Source organism: Bubalus kerabau, chromosome 8 (genome assembly GCF_029407905.1).
Source record: "Bubalus kerabau isolate K-KA32 ecotype Philippines breed swamp buffalo chromosome 8, PCC_UOA_SB_1v2, whole genome shotgun sequence".
NCBI lineage: Eukaryota > Metazoa > Chordata > Mammalia > Artiodactyla > Bovidae > Bubalus > Bubalus kerabau.
In genome coordinates this window covers 75,965,597-75,982,672 of record NC_073631.1, presented here as the reverse complement: position 1 = coordinate 75,982,672, position 17,076 = coordinate 75,965,597, and the positions used below count along the sequence as shown (strand labels likewise).

The window sequence follows — 17,076 nt, the reverse complement described above, 5'->3', positions numbered from 1 at the left end:
GCCCAAATTTATTCCCAACTACTTTAAAATTCTAAGAGTCCCGTGTATTGTCGTATTACTTGTTTAATTTTATGTTTATGACAAACCACTTCAGTACTCTTGCCTGGGAAATCCCATGGATTGGGGAGCCTGATGAGCTACACCATGGGGTCGCAAGGAGTCGGACACGACTGAGCGACTTCACTTTCACACATTGGAGAAGGAAATGGCAACCCACTCCAGTATTCTTGCCTGGAAAATCCCAGGGACAGAGGAGCATGGTGGGCTGCCGTCTGTTGGGTCACACAGAGTCGGACACGACTGAAGCAACTTAGCAGCAGCAGCAGCATACTATTTACCTTATCTATAGAAAGAGCTTCCTATGGCATCATCCTACCTTAATTTTTTTATCCAATCATTTTTATACCCTGCCGCCAGAATCAAATTTCTGAATAAAGCCAAGGCTATGCTTAAATTCATCTCACTGCCTATTTTATTATAGCATTCAGTAATTTTAGTAAGTCACACAGATTAACCATAAATCTAGACACATATCTTACCATCCTACATTCACAATTGCTACTCAAGCAAAATTATACTCTCCTTTCTCTGAGTACTTATTCCAGTGTGTGTGTGTGTGTGTGATGCATATATGCATTCATGCTCTTTATTTCATACAGCGGGACTTGGCTTGCTCTCTCATTTCCAAAATATCTCATTCATCCACAAATCCGAAAAGCCCAAAAGAGATGCCTCGTCCCTTCTAAAGATTTTATAGATATTACTCTGGTACAGTTCTTTGCTCCTCTGTCTTCCACATTTTTTTCCTAAATAACTTATATTTCACTTCATATACTGCTTTACAGAATTATGTGCCTGCCTTCCTGCTACATGTGAGTTCCTTGAGATCAGGAATTACATAATTGATTTTTACCCACAGTGCTTAGCATAATACTTGGCACATAGTTGATATTCAACAATCTTGTTAAATTGCAGACATAAATATTTTAAATAATATTCTTAAATTTTACTTTTCTGTTTTTAAAGCAAGTAAAAATTTAAAACCTAAGGTTACTTTTACAAATGGTGATGACTAAAGAAGAAATATAAAATAAAATATTTTGAAATTTAATAATAAAAAATAATAGATGTTCACATTTTCATGATACAAATATTTACACAAACTTCAATCATTACTGCAAGTATAAAAAAAGATTATTTTTAAAGATACTAAATACTCTATGAGATTCTACTTTACCACATTAAACATTTAGAAAAAAATTTTAGACTAATTACAATGAGATTGCATCAGAGCATAGAAACATTTCATCAATACATATTTTCATTATTTTATTGATATAAAATTGCCAAGTATGCAAAGATTGATGCTTCCAGAGCAAACAAATTATGATATTGTAATAAATTTGTTCAAGTTCCATCATCCAAAATCACTGAAATGAAGGATATGATCTGGCTTATCTGGACACAGCATAGAAACCACAGACCAAATCATGTTCCTTAGCAGAGGAAAAATTTCTTGCTTAAGCTTCAACCTGAAGCATAAGTACCCATCTTAGACAGAGCAAAACTTTTTACTGTGAACCTATTTCTGATCTCCTAACCTGCATTTATCAGAAGAAAGGAATGAGATGCTCTAGAATGGGAGAAACCAACTGTGTTCAGCCTGAAGCCAATTATTGTACAATCCATGAGCAAAGAATGTTTTTTATATTTTTAAAAGGTTATAAAAATATAAGACATAGACCTTGCAGGGCCACTGAGCCTAGAATATTTACTCTACAGCCCTCTGGAAAAAGTTTGTCAATCCCTCCTTTAGAGCAGCTTTGTCTAGTAGAACTGTCTATGATGGTGGAAATACTCTGTATCTCTGCTGTCCCAGAATGGCAGTTATAAAACTCATGCAGCTATTGAGTATTTGAAATATGGCCAGCACAACTGAGGAAATGGATTTTAATTGCATTTAATTTTAATTAACCTAATTTAAATAGCTCTATTTGTCTAGTAGCTACCACAATTTTTCCTGTCCCAATAGTCTGAAACTTTACATGCCATAAACAAAGGACAGAATAGAAGACAAGCTGCCATTACCTAAACAATACTTAGTTATTTGGGTAATCTACCTCCAAAAATATTTTCTTCCTCTTCCATTTTGTATCTTCTATTATTGTCTCTCAATTATTTTCTTTGAATGCATCTTCAGCCACCTTGCCATCTCATTCTCTTGTGTTTCAAGTGGAAAAGCGAACACAAAGGCAATGCAGGACTTTACTGAAGGGAGCAAATATATTTCAGAACTGAAGGTCAAAACTCTAAATCATTGCCCTTAAGATCGTAGCTAGATTTCTTTGCTACCATGTTGAATTCCACAGATCTCTCTGACACATGATGAATTAGCCTAAAGATTTAACCATCATGTATAATGTAATTTCTATAGAAAATTTTATACTGAACTCCAAACACCTGACTTCAAAACTTGCCACAAACTTTCTGACAAATTAGGAATAAACTGTATATAGTTTAACAATAAAAATCACTTATAAGTTTTAAAGTATGGTGAGTCATGTAAAATATTTACTAGACTAGTATGGAAATTATCCCACTACTTCATAGATGATACAAATGCTCTGCATTTAGAACTAGTTAGTGCATCCCTGGGCCTTCCTCGTAGCTTAAACTGTAAAGAGTCTGCTTGCAGTGTGGGAAACCCGGATTCAATCCCTGGGTCAGGAAGACTCCCTGGAGAAGGAATTGGCAACCCACTGTAGCATTCTTGCCTGGAGACTTCCATGGACAGAGATTGGCAGGCTACAGTTCATGGGAATGCAAAGAGTCAGACATGACTGAGTGACTAGCTTTCACTTTTCAGTGCTTTAGTAGTTGCGTGCCCTTAACAGTCACCTCTATACTAAGGCAATTTCGTTCTATCAGAGTCACACATGCAAAATTAAGCACATTCTCCTCAGCCTAAATGTAAAAAAGATTTGCAAAAAGAATTAGACAACAATACCACCTTTAACACATTTTCCAAAACTGCATTCTTTTTATTTTCATTGGCCACAAGGTTCAGAACAAGATCCTCTGTGTAATTTACATGCATTATTTCTTAGAAGTCAGAATTACAGTTCCAGTCTGCTAATTCCCAAATCAATTAATTCAGGAAATTAAATTTAGTTTTTGTGCCAAAGCAACTGTTGCTATTAGTTTCTTTTGAACTGTAAATCAGCCTATCTTCAATGCACTTCTCTGTTAGGTAAAAATATAAGATGAACAGCAGATAAACATTTAGACTATAATTCAATCATTTTTAAGTAGCTGCCAAATGCTGTCTTCAGAAAGCTTCCCATGGGGAAATGGCTATGCTGAGAGTAAATGCTACAAAGTATCTTAAAAACATGCCAAATGCTTTTTATCTGTCAAAAATGGCTAGTAAAGGAAAAGTACAATTTTAATAAGAGAGGGGGGAGGAAAGAAGGAAGACCTGTTCCTTTCCAGTCTTTTGAGAGTTTTTCATGCAATATGGTTGCATGGGAAATTAAAGGATGTGCTTACATGAACATTTAAAAATTCCAGGGTCCTTTTCAAAACAAGGACAAGGTAACCAGACAATTGACTGTAAACAGACAATTTTTAACTTAAGTATATTTTACTATCAATAAAAAATCATCCAAATTTCCCCAAAAATATTTGACAAAATAATATATTAAAAACTCAACCTAAAACCTCCTGACAAATTGAAAAAACTAATCACTGGCAAATTATCAGAGAAAACTTTGTATATAGAAATATACCAATGATAATTTCAGGTTTAAATTTTCTTTGAAGAATCCATAGACCTTCAAAGTTACTATGGTTTCACATGACTTACCAATTATGAGACCTGATTAAACTGTATATTTAATTGGGCAAATAGAAGAATTTCAATTTTTGTTTTACCTATGTTCAGGACAAGGATGTTCATGGCATAATACTTCATTTAACGTTATCTCACAGATTTAGCCCCACAAAAATGAGAAAGTGAAGTCAGTTACAACTAGCATTCAAGGAATAATAATTAAATGGGATAGTAATAATAGCTCTGGCTGGACAGATGGCAAATCTAAATACTCTGAGATTAAGAAGAGTATTTAAAAGGGCTTTATAAATCAAATAGTCTGCTTTTTCACCCAGTACAGTGATTCCTTTCAGTTCCCACTAGTTAACAGGGAGTTCTCTACTTAGTGGCTCAAACAGTAAAGGATCCACCTGCAATGCGAGAGACTTCGGTTTGATCCCTGGTCTGTGAAGATCCCTTGGAGAAGGGCATGGCAACCCACTCCAGTATTCTTGCCTGGAGAATTCCATGGACGGAGGAGCTTTTTGGGCTACAGTCCATGGGGTCACAAAGAGTCGGACATGACTGAGTGACTTTCATTTCACTTCACTTCTCTACCTCCCATGCCAGTAAATTCTATCTTTGGAACATTCTAAATGTTATAAAAGTCTTTTGAAAAAGATATAAATCTATTCATAATTACTTCATTATGTTTCTTACTTTAAATTCTGGATTGGGCTTCCCTGGTGGCCCAGAGAGTAAAGAATCTGCCTGCAATGCAGGAGACCTGGGTTTGGTCTCTGGGTTTGGTCTCTGGGTTGGGAAGATCCCCTGAAAAAGGGAATGGAAACCCCCTCCAGTATTCTTGCCTGGAGAATCCCATGAACAAAGGAGCCTGGCGGGCTATAGTCCATGTGTTTGCAAAGAGTCTTACTCGACTGAGAAACTAACCCTTTTCTTTCACTTTCACTCTGGCTATATCAGGAATCAATAGTAATTCAAATAATTAATCCAAAGCCCAATATGGAGTGTCACAAGTCTACTATAAGACATATGTGTCCACCATGAATATAATGTGTCCTAAGGATTTGAGGTATAAATATAGCTCATTTCAGGGCATTGACACAGTGAAGGTTAAGAAAACAGTTTCCAAAAACTCTCTTCTGTGTATATAATTTTAGTTTTGACTTTTATTTTCATTTGGAAAGTTTCTGAGGAAGTTATTTTCTTTTGCCATACAATGTTGTCATAAGGTGTTAATAAGAAGATAAAAATATTTTGAAAAAAGCTACTATAAAATCACTGACATTATTGGTATAATGTCATAAGTTATAGTAAGTTATAGTGGTAGTAGCTTTGATAGACTAGCTTTTTCATGAGGATTTGCATAAGAATAAAAAATAGATTGATCAAGATGTGATAGGAGAATTAAAAATCAGAGCCACTGTATCTTAAACCACAATGTACACAGAGTCCTCTAGAACCTTCTTTAATGCAGATTCTTTGCACCCACTTCCACAGATTCTCATATAATACTTGTATTCTGTACTTTATTCCAAGAGGAAACATAATGGAACATACTTTGAGAATTGCAGGTTTGGACCCCAAATAAGGAAACTAACTCTAACATAAACTATGAAAGTGTTAACAATGAAATAACATTTTATAAACATTAGAAGTCAAGGAATAATTTGAAACACATATAAAACTAAAGATTTGCTGATAAAAGTAAATATATACATATGGATGTACAAGAAATATAAGGTGTCTACCCATTTACAATAAAGAAATTAAATGTTTTTGGTTGTCTTAATATTTGATGAAGTTTTGAAAAAGAAATTAGGAGGAGCATCCAAAAGACACAGGAATGACAACATTATTCAGCCTAATGTTTGCTCAATTATTTGGACATTATCTCTTTAATAGTAAGACAGATTTGCTCAAAAACCCGCAAAACAAAAACAATATATGTGCCTCAGAAAATCTCACTTTGGCTGAGTTACAAGTAGAGGATTAGAGTAGTAGTAGTATTTGGGAGAAGGCAGTGGCAACTCACTCCAGTACTCTTGCCCTTTAGGCTGCAGTCCATGGGGTCTCTGAGTCGGGCATGACTGAGTGACTTCATTTCACTTTTCACTTTCCTGCATTGGAGAAGGAAACGGCAACCCACTACAGTGTTCTTGCCTGGAGAATCCCAGGGACGAGGGAGCCTGGTGGGCTGCCGTATATGGGGTCGCACAGAATTAGACACAACTGAAGTGACTTAGCAGCAGCAGCAGCAGCAGTATTTGGGAAGACTTAACCTGGATATAAAAGTAAAAGGTAGCTCTACTAATTGTTTTCTATATCCTTGGATAAGTTGCTTAGCTTCTGGGAGTCTTTATTTTGTCTCTTTTAAAAAGGTGGTCATCATATCGGTTCCCTTCTGCTTCAAGACATTCTTGTACAGATCAAATGAAAAAAGAATAAGAAAGTGCTTTTGAAACTATAAGCCCTATCACATGGTTGATGCATGGCTATGTCAGAATCTTACTACATAACCTGCTTTTTCAAATGCCAAAATCAGTTAAATACTTTTAGAAAGGTCATGACTTCAGGGGAAATAATGACATGTTCTGGATTTCTATCATATACATTTCTGTGAGAGAGTGAGAATGAATGAGGAGTATGACTTATACAAATGGGAGCAAAATTATCACCTTCTGAATGGGTTTCATAGTGATTTCAAAAGTGTGCTAAATGAGTACATCATCATAACCATAACTGACTCTATGAGGAATAAACACTGGAATATGGTAGTTACTAAATTTTGAAATTCATCTAACCATTTGCCATTTTTTTGAGGTTTTCATCATCCACATCAGTTCTTACAACTGACTCCCAATAATACCTGTGATTAAGATGGACTTAAAGTTCCTGTCAACTTGATTAAACTTTAGACAGCTTATTCTTGACTCTAGGTCTTTGATATCCCTTTCTTGGAGCATTTACTTAAAAAAAAAAAATTAAATTCTTTCTCTGCCCATTTGTGATGTAAATTTTTAAAAATCTTGTCAGTTTGACAACCCAGGACTGTCTTTCTCCAGACCTGGGAGCCCTTGCTTTGATATGTCAACATAAAGGAAGGCACAGTAGTCCAATACCCCAATCTCTGTGTGAAGTTAAGAGCCTAGCTGCAGTGGACGCCTTATTCCAAGTTGTGAAACTTTTTCCTTTTACAAAGACATGAGAAAGTTTACTTTTCGTTCAGGTAAAACCAGTTAGTCAATGCAGATGTCCTGTACTCTCCCTCTCACCTCAGTGCTTAAAAGTCTTCCCACCCTTTGTTCAGTGGAACTGAGTTCAGACTTTAGTCTGGCCCATTCTATTGCAATAAACAAAATCTTGAATAAAGCTGTATATTGTCACCGTGCTTATTTAACGTATATGCAGAGTACATCATGAGAAATGCTGGGCTGGAAGAAGCACAAGCTGGAATCAAGATTGCTGGGAGAAATATCAATAACCTCAGATATGCAGAAAACACCACCCTTATGGAAGAAAGTGAAGAGGAACTAAAAAGCTTCTTGATGAAAGTGAAAGAGGAGAGTGAAAAAGTTGGCTTAAAGCTCAACATTCAGAAAACGAAGATCATGGCATCTGGTCCCATCACTTCATGGGAAATAGATGCATTAACAGTGGAAACAGTGTCAGACTTTTGTTTTCTGGGGCTCCAAAATCACTGCAGATGGTGATTGCAGCCATGAAATTAAAAGATGCTTACTCCTTGGAAGGAAAGTTATAACCAACCTAGATAGTATATTCAAAAGCAGAGACATTACTTTGCCAACAAAGGTCCGTCTAGTCAAGGCTATGGTTTTTCTAGTGGTCAGGTATGGATGTGAAAGTTGGACTGTGAAGAAAGCTGAACACCCGAAGAATTGATGCTTTTGAACTGTGGTGTTGGAGAAGACTCTTGAGAGTCCCTTGGACTGCAAGGAGACCCAACCAGTCCATCCTAAAGGAGATCAGTCCTGGGTGTTCATTGGAAGGACTGATGTTGAAGCTGAAACTCCAATACTTTGGCCACCTCATGCGAAGAGTTGACTCATTGGAAAAGACCCTGATGCTGGAAGAGATTGAGGGCAGGAGGAGAAGGGGATGACAGAGGATGAGATGGCTGGATGGCCATGAGTCTGAGTGGATTCCGGGAGTTGGTGATGGACAGGGAGGCCTGGTGTGCTGTGATTCATGGGGTCGCAAAGAGTTGGAAACGACTGAGTGACTGAAATGAACTGAACTGAACTGAAGCTGTTTAACACTTGTGTAACTTTTTAGAACAAGAAAAAAAATACTTCCAATTTGCAATCATGAAAAGGCAGATTAGAAGAAGCAGCATTTGATACAAGATATAATCAGAAACTATCTCTTTGTGAAAAGTCTGCTGTCACTTACATAAATTAGCATTAAGTTTGGAATTACTAATTTAAACAAAGCCTAAATAGAATTGATGTTGGGCAAGGAAAATTTTTGTGCATAATTGTAACACTGTCCACTAGAATCAGAATAGTCTTTTCCAGGTTGCCAAAATTTAACACATGGCTGATAGCTGGAGCTTTGACAAATATGAAAGAATGCTAAAGAAAATCTTGCCATCTGGTAAAAGAGAAAGAGAGGTGGGCTGCAGACGTTTTTCTATTTTTTATGAAACTTTACATGTTCTCAAAGCCTAAAATGATTATATCCATATAGAAAACCTGCACTGTTATTTTAATAAATTTAAATATTAAATAATTAATGAGATTACTGTACTTAACAAATTACATTTCCATGTAATATAATGAAAACATGATTTGGTATATGTATGGTCTGTACAAGCGCAGAGTGTAGTTTTAACTATTCATATATCATGTTGTAATTGCATATGGTCCTTCAATGAATGTGCTTATGTATTATATGCCTAATAAACTTTCAGTAACCTAAATTCTAAGTCATTTAAAAATTATGTTGTAAAGCATATTCATTTTTATTTTTAATTTAGTGTCATACTGTACAATCTCATTCCTAAATCATGGCTATGTTTCCACTTGGAATCATTTAACTTTTCCTCCTTTTATCATGTTAACTGGTGGGAAGAGTAATATTTTACAGTTAAATATTGTGTGATTAATATCCATAATTATAAGATGTGACTGAATTAAAATCAATAACCCTTTATTTGAAGTAGATATCTCTTAACCCTTAATTGCTGATTTAGTAGTTAATTGAGAAAATCCTTGATAATGATCTGATGTAGCTCTGAAGAATGTTGAATGAGTAAGAGATTTCTCTCCAGTAGAAATAGTTTTCCCAACAGCATACAACTGATTCAAAAGAAAGATTGGTGGAGGGGACAAGGAAATTCAGTGTCTCAGTCTCTCTCAGCCTCAGTCAGCCATGACATACACACAGAAAAAAATACGTATTAGGAATTATTCATCTCAATGCGAATGTTGATCAATGGCACTCAACATAAAGGAAAAAATCAGAAAGAATAATATTCCCTAGAAGCTATGTTTTAGGAGCACATGAAACATACATATTTTGTTACAGAACATCTATCTGTTCATCCTTCTTTGTCTCATCTGTCTTTCGCTTGACTACTTCTTCCTTCTTATTCACTCAGTGCTTACTTTGCTGCTGAGATAATTGTTCCTGAAAAGGAGATTGTTAATGGTTCTGGCAGCAAAAATTCTCCAGAATTAAACGTCTGATCTCATCTGTGTTAGATTCCTTATGCTAATTTAAAAAACCATTGCCCTTCACAGACTTTACAGAGGGATTTCTCATTTTAAATATGTGTTATGTGGGAAAGAAACATGATCAATTTTATGAGATATTCTGTGTAGAGGAAGGTAGAATGAAAACCATATTCACTGAAGCCCATGAGGCATCAAGTATTGTGGTAGATATTTCAGATACAGTATTTACTCAAATTCTGACAACCACCATGCTGCTGCTGCTACTAAGTCACTTCAGTCATGTCTGACTCTGTGCAACCCCATAGGCAGCAACCCCTTGGCTCCCCCATCCCTGGGATTCTCCAGGCAAGAACACTGGAGTGGGTTACCATTTCCTTCTCCAATGCATGAAAGTGAAAAGTGAAAGTGAAGTCACTCAGTCATGTCCAACTCTTAGCAACCCCATGGACTGCAGCCTACCAGGCTCCTCCGTCCATGGGATTTTCCAGGCAAGAGTACTGGAGTGGGGTGCATTGCCTTCTCCGACAACCACCATAAGAAGAACTTATTATTATTATTTCCATGTTAAAGATTAAAAAAAAAAAAAGACTCACAGTTGTTAGGTAACTTGATCAAAGACAAACTGCTGGTTAATAATCAAACACAGATGTTAAACATTGACTTCAAATCCATGCCTTTCCCCCCACCCCCAGCAACTGGATGCTTCTATAAAATAATCTGTATTTGGAATAGAAACATCAAGTGTGAAAACGTATCTTGAATTAATCATGCTTGAATGCAAATTGTAATGTGTTCAGGTTAACATTCTTGATATGTGTCACATAATGTATACCCATGTTTCCCAAACTACATCTGTGCCCGAGGATGTCATCACAAATTTACCAGGAACTAAGGGATACTTTAAATTTTAAGGATAACAGTGAAACTCAACATCTATCAGATTACTGCAAACTACTAACTTGAAGTTCCGTTTCAGAAGTAGATTGTGCTAACTTCCTCTTAATGGCATATCTTTGTGTAACTGGTTTTTAAGTGACTGCTGTGATAAAAAAACAAATAGCAAGCAAAAATCAATGTGGAATGAGTAAAATGAGGATCCTGGTGATATCTAGTTTAGTTCTAGTATCTGAGAGTTGTGCAGTCCTCAATTGATGCATAGATTCCACTAGTAAGTAACTGTGCTTATCTAAAAATAAATATATGTATGTATATAATTTTCTTCAAACATCCATTAAGTCATAGAACATAAATGTTTACTGAGTTATTTGGACTTCACTGCTTAATAAGTAGAACTCTTAAGTCTTTCTTTTGGCCTTAGGACATGGTAGTGACGTGTTTGAGACACTAAAGATTCAACAAAACAAGAAAGCTTGGGAATCTCAAGAAATATTTAACATCTTCCTCTTAATAAAGAGGTCTTTGAACTTGCACCTTTAAGTTAGTCATATGAGTAACTCAGAAATAGATGAAGATTTCTTGAATCATGCCTCAATCTGTTGTTCTTTAGATATAAAATGAAGGCAATCTCAGAGAAGATTACTTCAAAGAAACATTTATTTCAAAACATTTCTCAAGATCCTCATCTTGACATAGCCAAGTCTTTGGAGGTTGTGTGACTGGTGAACTTACCTTCTGAGCTGAGCACAGCCATCAGAGCTACATAGTGTAAGGGACAGAGACGACTTGACTCCAAATTCCATTTCTACCACTTGCTGACAAAGCTAGTCAAAAATTAGTATTGCTATCCTCATCTGCAGGATGAGCAAAACTCAGTGAGAAGCCGTATTTCATATGATTCCATTGTGAGAACTGAAAACAATATGAACCAAAGTTGATTCCAGGCACAAAGTAGATATTTAATAAACATTCCTGTCTCCCTTCTGAATTCACCCTTCCATTGCAGAGAGGATTAATAATCAATACATAAACCTCATGGCTGAAAAATAGTCAACACTTCCTTCTGTTTTATTCTATTCTGAATTTGCACAATAGATAAGACTACAGCCTCAGAAAGCCTCTCCAAGGCTTTATTATTCAGTCAAGGTTCAGATTGATTTTCTTTAGGTCATTTCTATCACTCTCCTCAAATAATACTTCATTCTTTCACTATTTAATATCTGCCCTATCCACAAGTACAAGACCCATATCTCCCAAACACAAGTCCAAATATATCATTTATGTCTACTCAGAGTCTTCAGTGGCTTCCTCTGTCTGCAGAATAAAGTCTAAGTTATTGAGTACAATCATCAAGGACCTCCTTCACAGAGACAACTATCCTTTTTTAAAGCAATATAGTCCAAGGGTTAAGAGTAGAGTCTAGAGATAGACCTTCTAAAATCAGAGCTCCGTGAATGTAAGCAAGTTACTTATCCTCTGCATGCCTGAATTTGCTCATCTGAAAATGGGAAAACTAATAGAACCTACCTGAAATAGTGGCTGTGCAGAGTAAATGAATTAAGATAAACTCAGAACAGTGTTCAAAATAGAGAACATGCTGTTTAAGTGTTAGATTATAACTAATACTACTCAACATGCAACTTCAACAAAGAGGACTGTATAATACTCTGAATAAATCCCACATTTTTGGGTATCTGTCATTTTTCTTATATTTTCCATATATTTAAATACCCTTTCTAAGCTTATCACCAGCTTATTAACCTTTACAAATTCTATTAACCCATAAAAAGCCTCTCTAAGAAGCTGTCCCAGGTTTATTTATTTTGCTTCTTAAGGAAATTAATTTCTACCATTGACTTTACTGACAAGTTTCCACCTTATATGGCTATCTACTTATTTTCATCATAGTCTTAATCATAATTTATAAGCAAATGTTTCTTTGTTGGTTAATCTGTTTAGGGCCTATCATTAAAATTTCAGATATCTATGTGTGTGTTTTATTTACCTTGCACATTCAGATTAGAGTATCTTTATATCATTGATGCATAATTACATGATGGGTAAATGAATGAATGCATATCTACTACTGAAATACAGATTTCCTTTTCATCTTATATTTACTACAAACAGTCCTTTCCACTGATGGATTTTCCTTAGGATGGTCCAAATACCCCTTCTTTTCAATATTGTGTGCTGAGTTTATAAAACCTATAAAGAGAATATTATTCTCTTAATATGTCAAAAGATATATGGCTTTAATTTCTTAAATTATTCTATGAAAAAAAAAACAGATAAGGTAAACTAAGACCCATTGCCTACTTGCTTCATTCATTTTATTGTGATTGATATAAAAAATGGCTTAAAATCACAAAACCCAATTCACATTGAAAATTTGTTTAAATATCTATATATGACACAGCCAGATATCTCTGAAAAATCTTTCAGAAAGTGCATATTGCTACAGAAATTCAGCTCTTACATCTGTCTTTTGTTTTGACTATAGCCTCTGTATGATTTTTTCCCACAACACAAATATGCAAGTATATTACTGATTTTTTTTTTAAGTTCACAGCAGAAAAACAATGGGTGAGCCAATAAATATGAACAATAACTTGAGTGAAAAGTAAAACATTTAATAAAACTAAAAACAAGAAAATTAAGCAACTGACTGTTCAGGGAAACATAAACATGTGATGAACCATAAAAATTCATGGGAGGATAAACACAAAATTTGGTAAGTGGTTCCCCTAAGGAAGTGGCAGAGTGATGGAAGGGAGGAGTGCAAGGGGGTGAAAGTTATTGGTGATGGTACTTAGATTGCATGGTAGGTTCAGGAAGGTCTTTACATGTTCTTCTTTTAATACACATATCTATAATTTACATTTAAATACACGTTAAATATATCTTAAAAGAAAATTAAGACCATTGTGTAACATTAAAAAAGAAAGAAAATGAAGAATAGGAGATAAAAGAATTAAAGGAATTAAAGCTGCATAAAACAAAACAAATAACAAAAAGCGAATTGTCTAGACTGCTTCAGAGTACAACTGCCATCTGGATAAGTGTAACATTACTTACACTTTATATATGTGTATGGCTGTTTTCTAGTTATGGAAAGTCATGATGGATTTTCCATGTATGACTGTCAACATAAAATTTCCTCTTGTGTGTATAATATTCATGTAAAAATGTAAAATCACATGTATTTTTCTAAAATAATAGCATTGGGGGCCTCACTGTAATTTCAGCAAATTAAGATAACATGAAAAATATTTTAGGTAAAGAAACATTGTATCAAAAGGGATTTTTCAGGAGCCATAAATTTGAGAGTGTTAACACTGGAGAAAAAAATATCAGGTTACTAAAAAGAAGAGGTTAGCAGAATTCTGTGACAGAAATGGCTATTTTTCTCTCAATATCTTGGCCTTTGATACCTGTTTTTCCTCAATATTTTGATGGACCATGGTGTCCTACAATAGAGGCTACATTGCTCAGTATACATTGCAGCATTACAAAGTAGTCCTGCAAGTTGGTAACAATAACCCTGTGTACAAGACAGCAAAAGAGACACTGATGTATAGAACAGTCTTATGGACTCTGTTGGAGAGGGAGAGGGTGGGAAGATTTGGGAGAATGGCATTGAAACACGTGTAATATCATGTATGAAACGAGTTGCCAGTCCAGGTTCGATGCACGGTACTGGATGCTTGGGGCTGGTGCACTGGGACGACCTAGAGGGATGGTGTGGGGAGGGAGGAGGGAGGAGGGTTCAGGTTGGGGAGCACATGTATACCTGTGGCGGATTCGTTTTGATGTTTGGCAAAACTAATACAGTGTTTGAAGTTTAAAAATAAAATAAAATTTAAAAAAAAATAAATTACAACAACAACAACAAAAAAGAAATATAAAGAGAGGCAAATATAAAACTTTCAGAACATGTCCTTTTTACTACTGGATGGGATGAGGATAAAAGTTAGAATGGAAGCATTCATCTCATTCCATGAGGTTATCACGGAAACTGAGGTCTTTGCAGAGCATAAAGGGAAGTCATGAGGTTTTCAGACTCCAGAGTGCCACAGCATCTTTTAACTGACTACTTTCAGACTCTTAAGAAAGAAATAAACTTCTCATTTATAAAAAATCAGTGTTGTGTGGGATTATCTGTTACCTGTAACCAAATCTGTATTCAATTATCACATAATCATAAGCAATCAGATTTTTCATTCTGTTTCATTCATTTTTCATTCCGTTTTTTTTTTTTTAAAGAACTTTGTACATCTAATAGCAAGGACTATACAAGGTCCCTGAAATTTTTACCCATGACTTAGTTGTAAAACCTCCAAAGATATAATAATTTGAAATGTCATTTATTTAAATTTGGAATCCATTATCAACTGTGAGAATTAAAATGAGACAATTACTTTACATTTTATGTAGTATATATTGGAGGCATTTTGCCTACTTCCATTGCATCTAGCAATTTTATTCAGAGGAAATGTTGACTCTTGGTGATCTAAGCAGACCAATCATATTTTTCCCCCAGGAATTAGAAGGTTGGGATAAGGCACACAGAATTGGAAAGTGAAGTAGGTGAGCACACTAGAGCAGCACTGTAGCAAAAGCCCCTATGTTCCTGCTGCTGCCCATACCAGGAAGCTCAGGCTCTTGTTGGCACAAATTTTTGGTCACCTTTCTAGCATTCAAGGCTTCCCAAGTGGCACAATGGTAAAGAATCTACCTGCCAATGCGGAGATGCAGAAGACGTGAGTTCAGTCCCTGAGTTGGGAATATCCCCTAGAGAAGGAAAACGGCAACCCACTCCAGTATTCTTGCCTGGAAAATTCCATGGACAGAGGAGCCTGGTGGGCTACAGCCCATGGGCTCACAAAGAGTTGGACACGACTGAGCGTGCATGCACACACTGGTCACACGATACTAGCATTCACTTTCCCTTTCCCAGTTGTAACAGTACCCTAAGGCCTCATTCATTTAGTTTGAGTGGTATTTCATCCATCATTCAGGATCCGTCCTAATTTGCTGAAGCCAATAGCATAATCCATCCCCATGTCACCATTATGAATTAGGAATGTGTAGCCTAGACCTCAGCCTGGGGTGTGCAGGAGCTGTTTCATACCAGCTCTGAAGAGCCAGCTGCTAAATTTCTTGGAAATGTGCAGTCCTTTACTAACACCACCATTAATTAAAAAATAAATTATATAAACTCATTTAAATTCTATGAAAATATAATAAATACTCAAACCAGATCCATTTCTAAGTGTTTTGTGTGATTTTACTATACTTTATTAGAATCCATGTACTTGAGATTATTCATATTTACTGCACAAGGTGGAAATTCTATGCAATGATGTGCAACTGCATGGCGGTGGTGGTTTAGTTGCTAAGTTGTGTCCAACTCTTATAACCCCATGGACTATAGCCTGCCAGGATCCTCCATCCATGGGATTTCCCAGCCAAGAATACTGAAATGGGTTGCCATTTCCTTCTCCAGGGGATCTTCCAAACCCAGGGGTGGAACCTGGGTCTCCTGTATTGCCAGCAGATGCTTTACTGACTGAGCCACCAGTGAAGCCCATATAAGTGCATACCTTTTCCTGACTCTGTAGTCAATGGCATCATATCAATAGCCAAATAATATATATTCTTCCAGTATTTGAAAAGTATTGTCCAAATGAACAAATAATTACCATAATAAATGAATGAATCAGTAAGGTTTCCGAGCAGCTAGACTATTTTCAAATCATGACTAGATTGCAACTGTACATTGGCTACAGACATGAGCCTGGCAAAAGTTAACAGAAGTACTATGTGAAAATTAATTGGCCATATGAAATTCATATTGAAAAGTATTCTATCCTTATTATTTATAAATTGTGTGCTAAACATCTTTTACACAAGTAAAGTTCATAATAATCTTATGTACATATAGAACATGCTTACATTTTTTTTCAGAGAACTGCTTTTCATCATTTACCAAGAAACCCATGTCTAAGCCAGCCAGTTAGTACATGACTTTCCATGAATGAACATGGGCCAAATTAGTTCAATCCCAGAGTGCCGGGGTCCAGCCCCAGCTGATCCAGGGTATTCGAAGGAGAGACGGCATAGGCGAGGGTCAGGAAACAACTGCTTAATTACACGTTAATTAAGGATACAAAGAGTAATAGAATGAGGATAGCTCAGTAGGAAAATTCAGTGGAGAAAAGAGGCTGAGTAGCTTGGTTTACGCGGGAGACCAATAAAACTTCAAGACAAGAAGTTTGCACCACTTACGTAGGCCGCAGGCGTCCTTCCGTTCTCCCGAAGGAGAGGAGACACTGAGGCCTCCCCGGTCGGATCTTAGAAGCCCAGGCATAATTAGCAAGCATGGTGGGTTCCACGCTCCAGATGGAGACTCAGCTAGAATTTGGGAGAGAGAGTGACATGGGGAGACCAAGTTTCAGTGAACAAGGCCCACACTTTATTTTCCAAAGTAGTTTTTATACCTTAAGTTATGCATAGAGGATAATGGGGGAAGGGGTAGAGTCATGCAGCAAGCCAGGCTTTCTTCCTGCAAACTTATCATATGCAAAAGCTTAGGTGATTTGCATCATCTTCTGGCCCGGAGGCCTGTTAACATTTTAAGACCCT

At 36.2% G+C, this 17,076-nt stretch overlaps 1 long non-coding RNA gene across 2 annotated transcripts in view; it reads right to left on the bottom strand.

The window, feature by feature from the left end:
- The window catches only part of LOC129659365 (uncharacterized), a 97,487-nt gene that overhangs the window by 45,703 nt on the left and 34,708 nt on the right, over nt 1-17,076 (bottom strand). Inside the window, exons 3-4 of one of the 2 annotated variants that reach the window (XR_008718028.1) lie at nt 16,720-16,845; nt 5,109-6,114 (exon numbers count right to left, since the gene is read on the bottom strand). The exons of the other annotated variant lie outside the window; for it this stretch is intronic. This is a non-coding gene — a long non-coding RNA (uncharacterized LOC129659365). Of the gene's footprint in view, nt 1-5,108; nt 6,115-16,719; nt 16,846-17,076 lie in introns of those variants that run through there. 2 annotated transcript variants of the gene reach the window in all.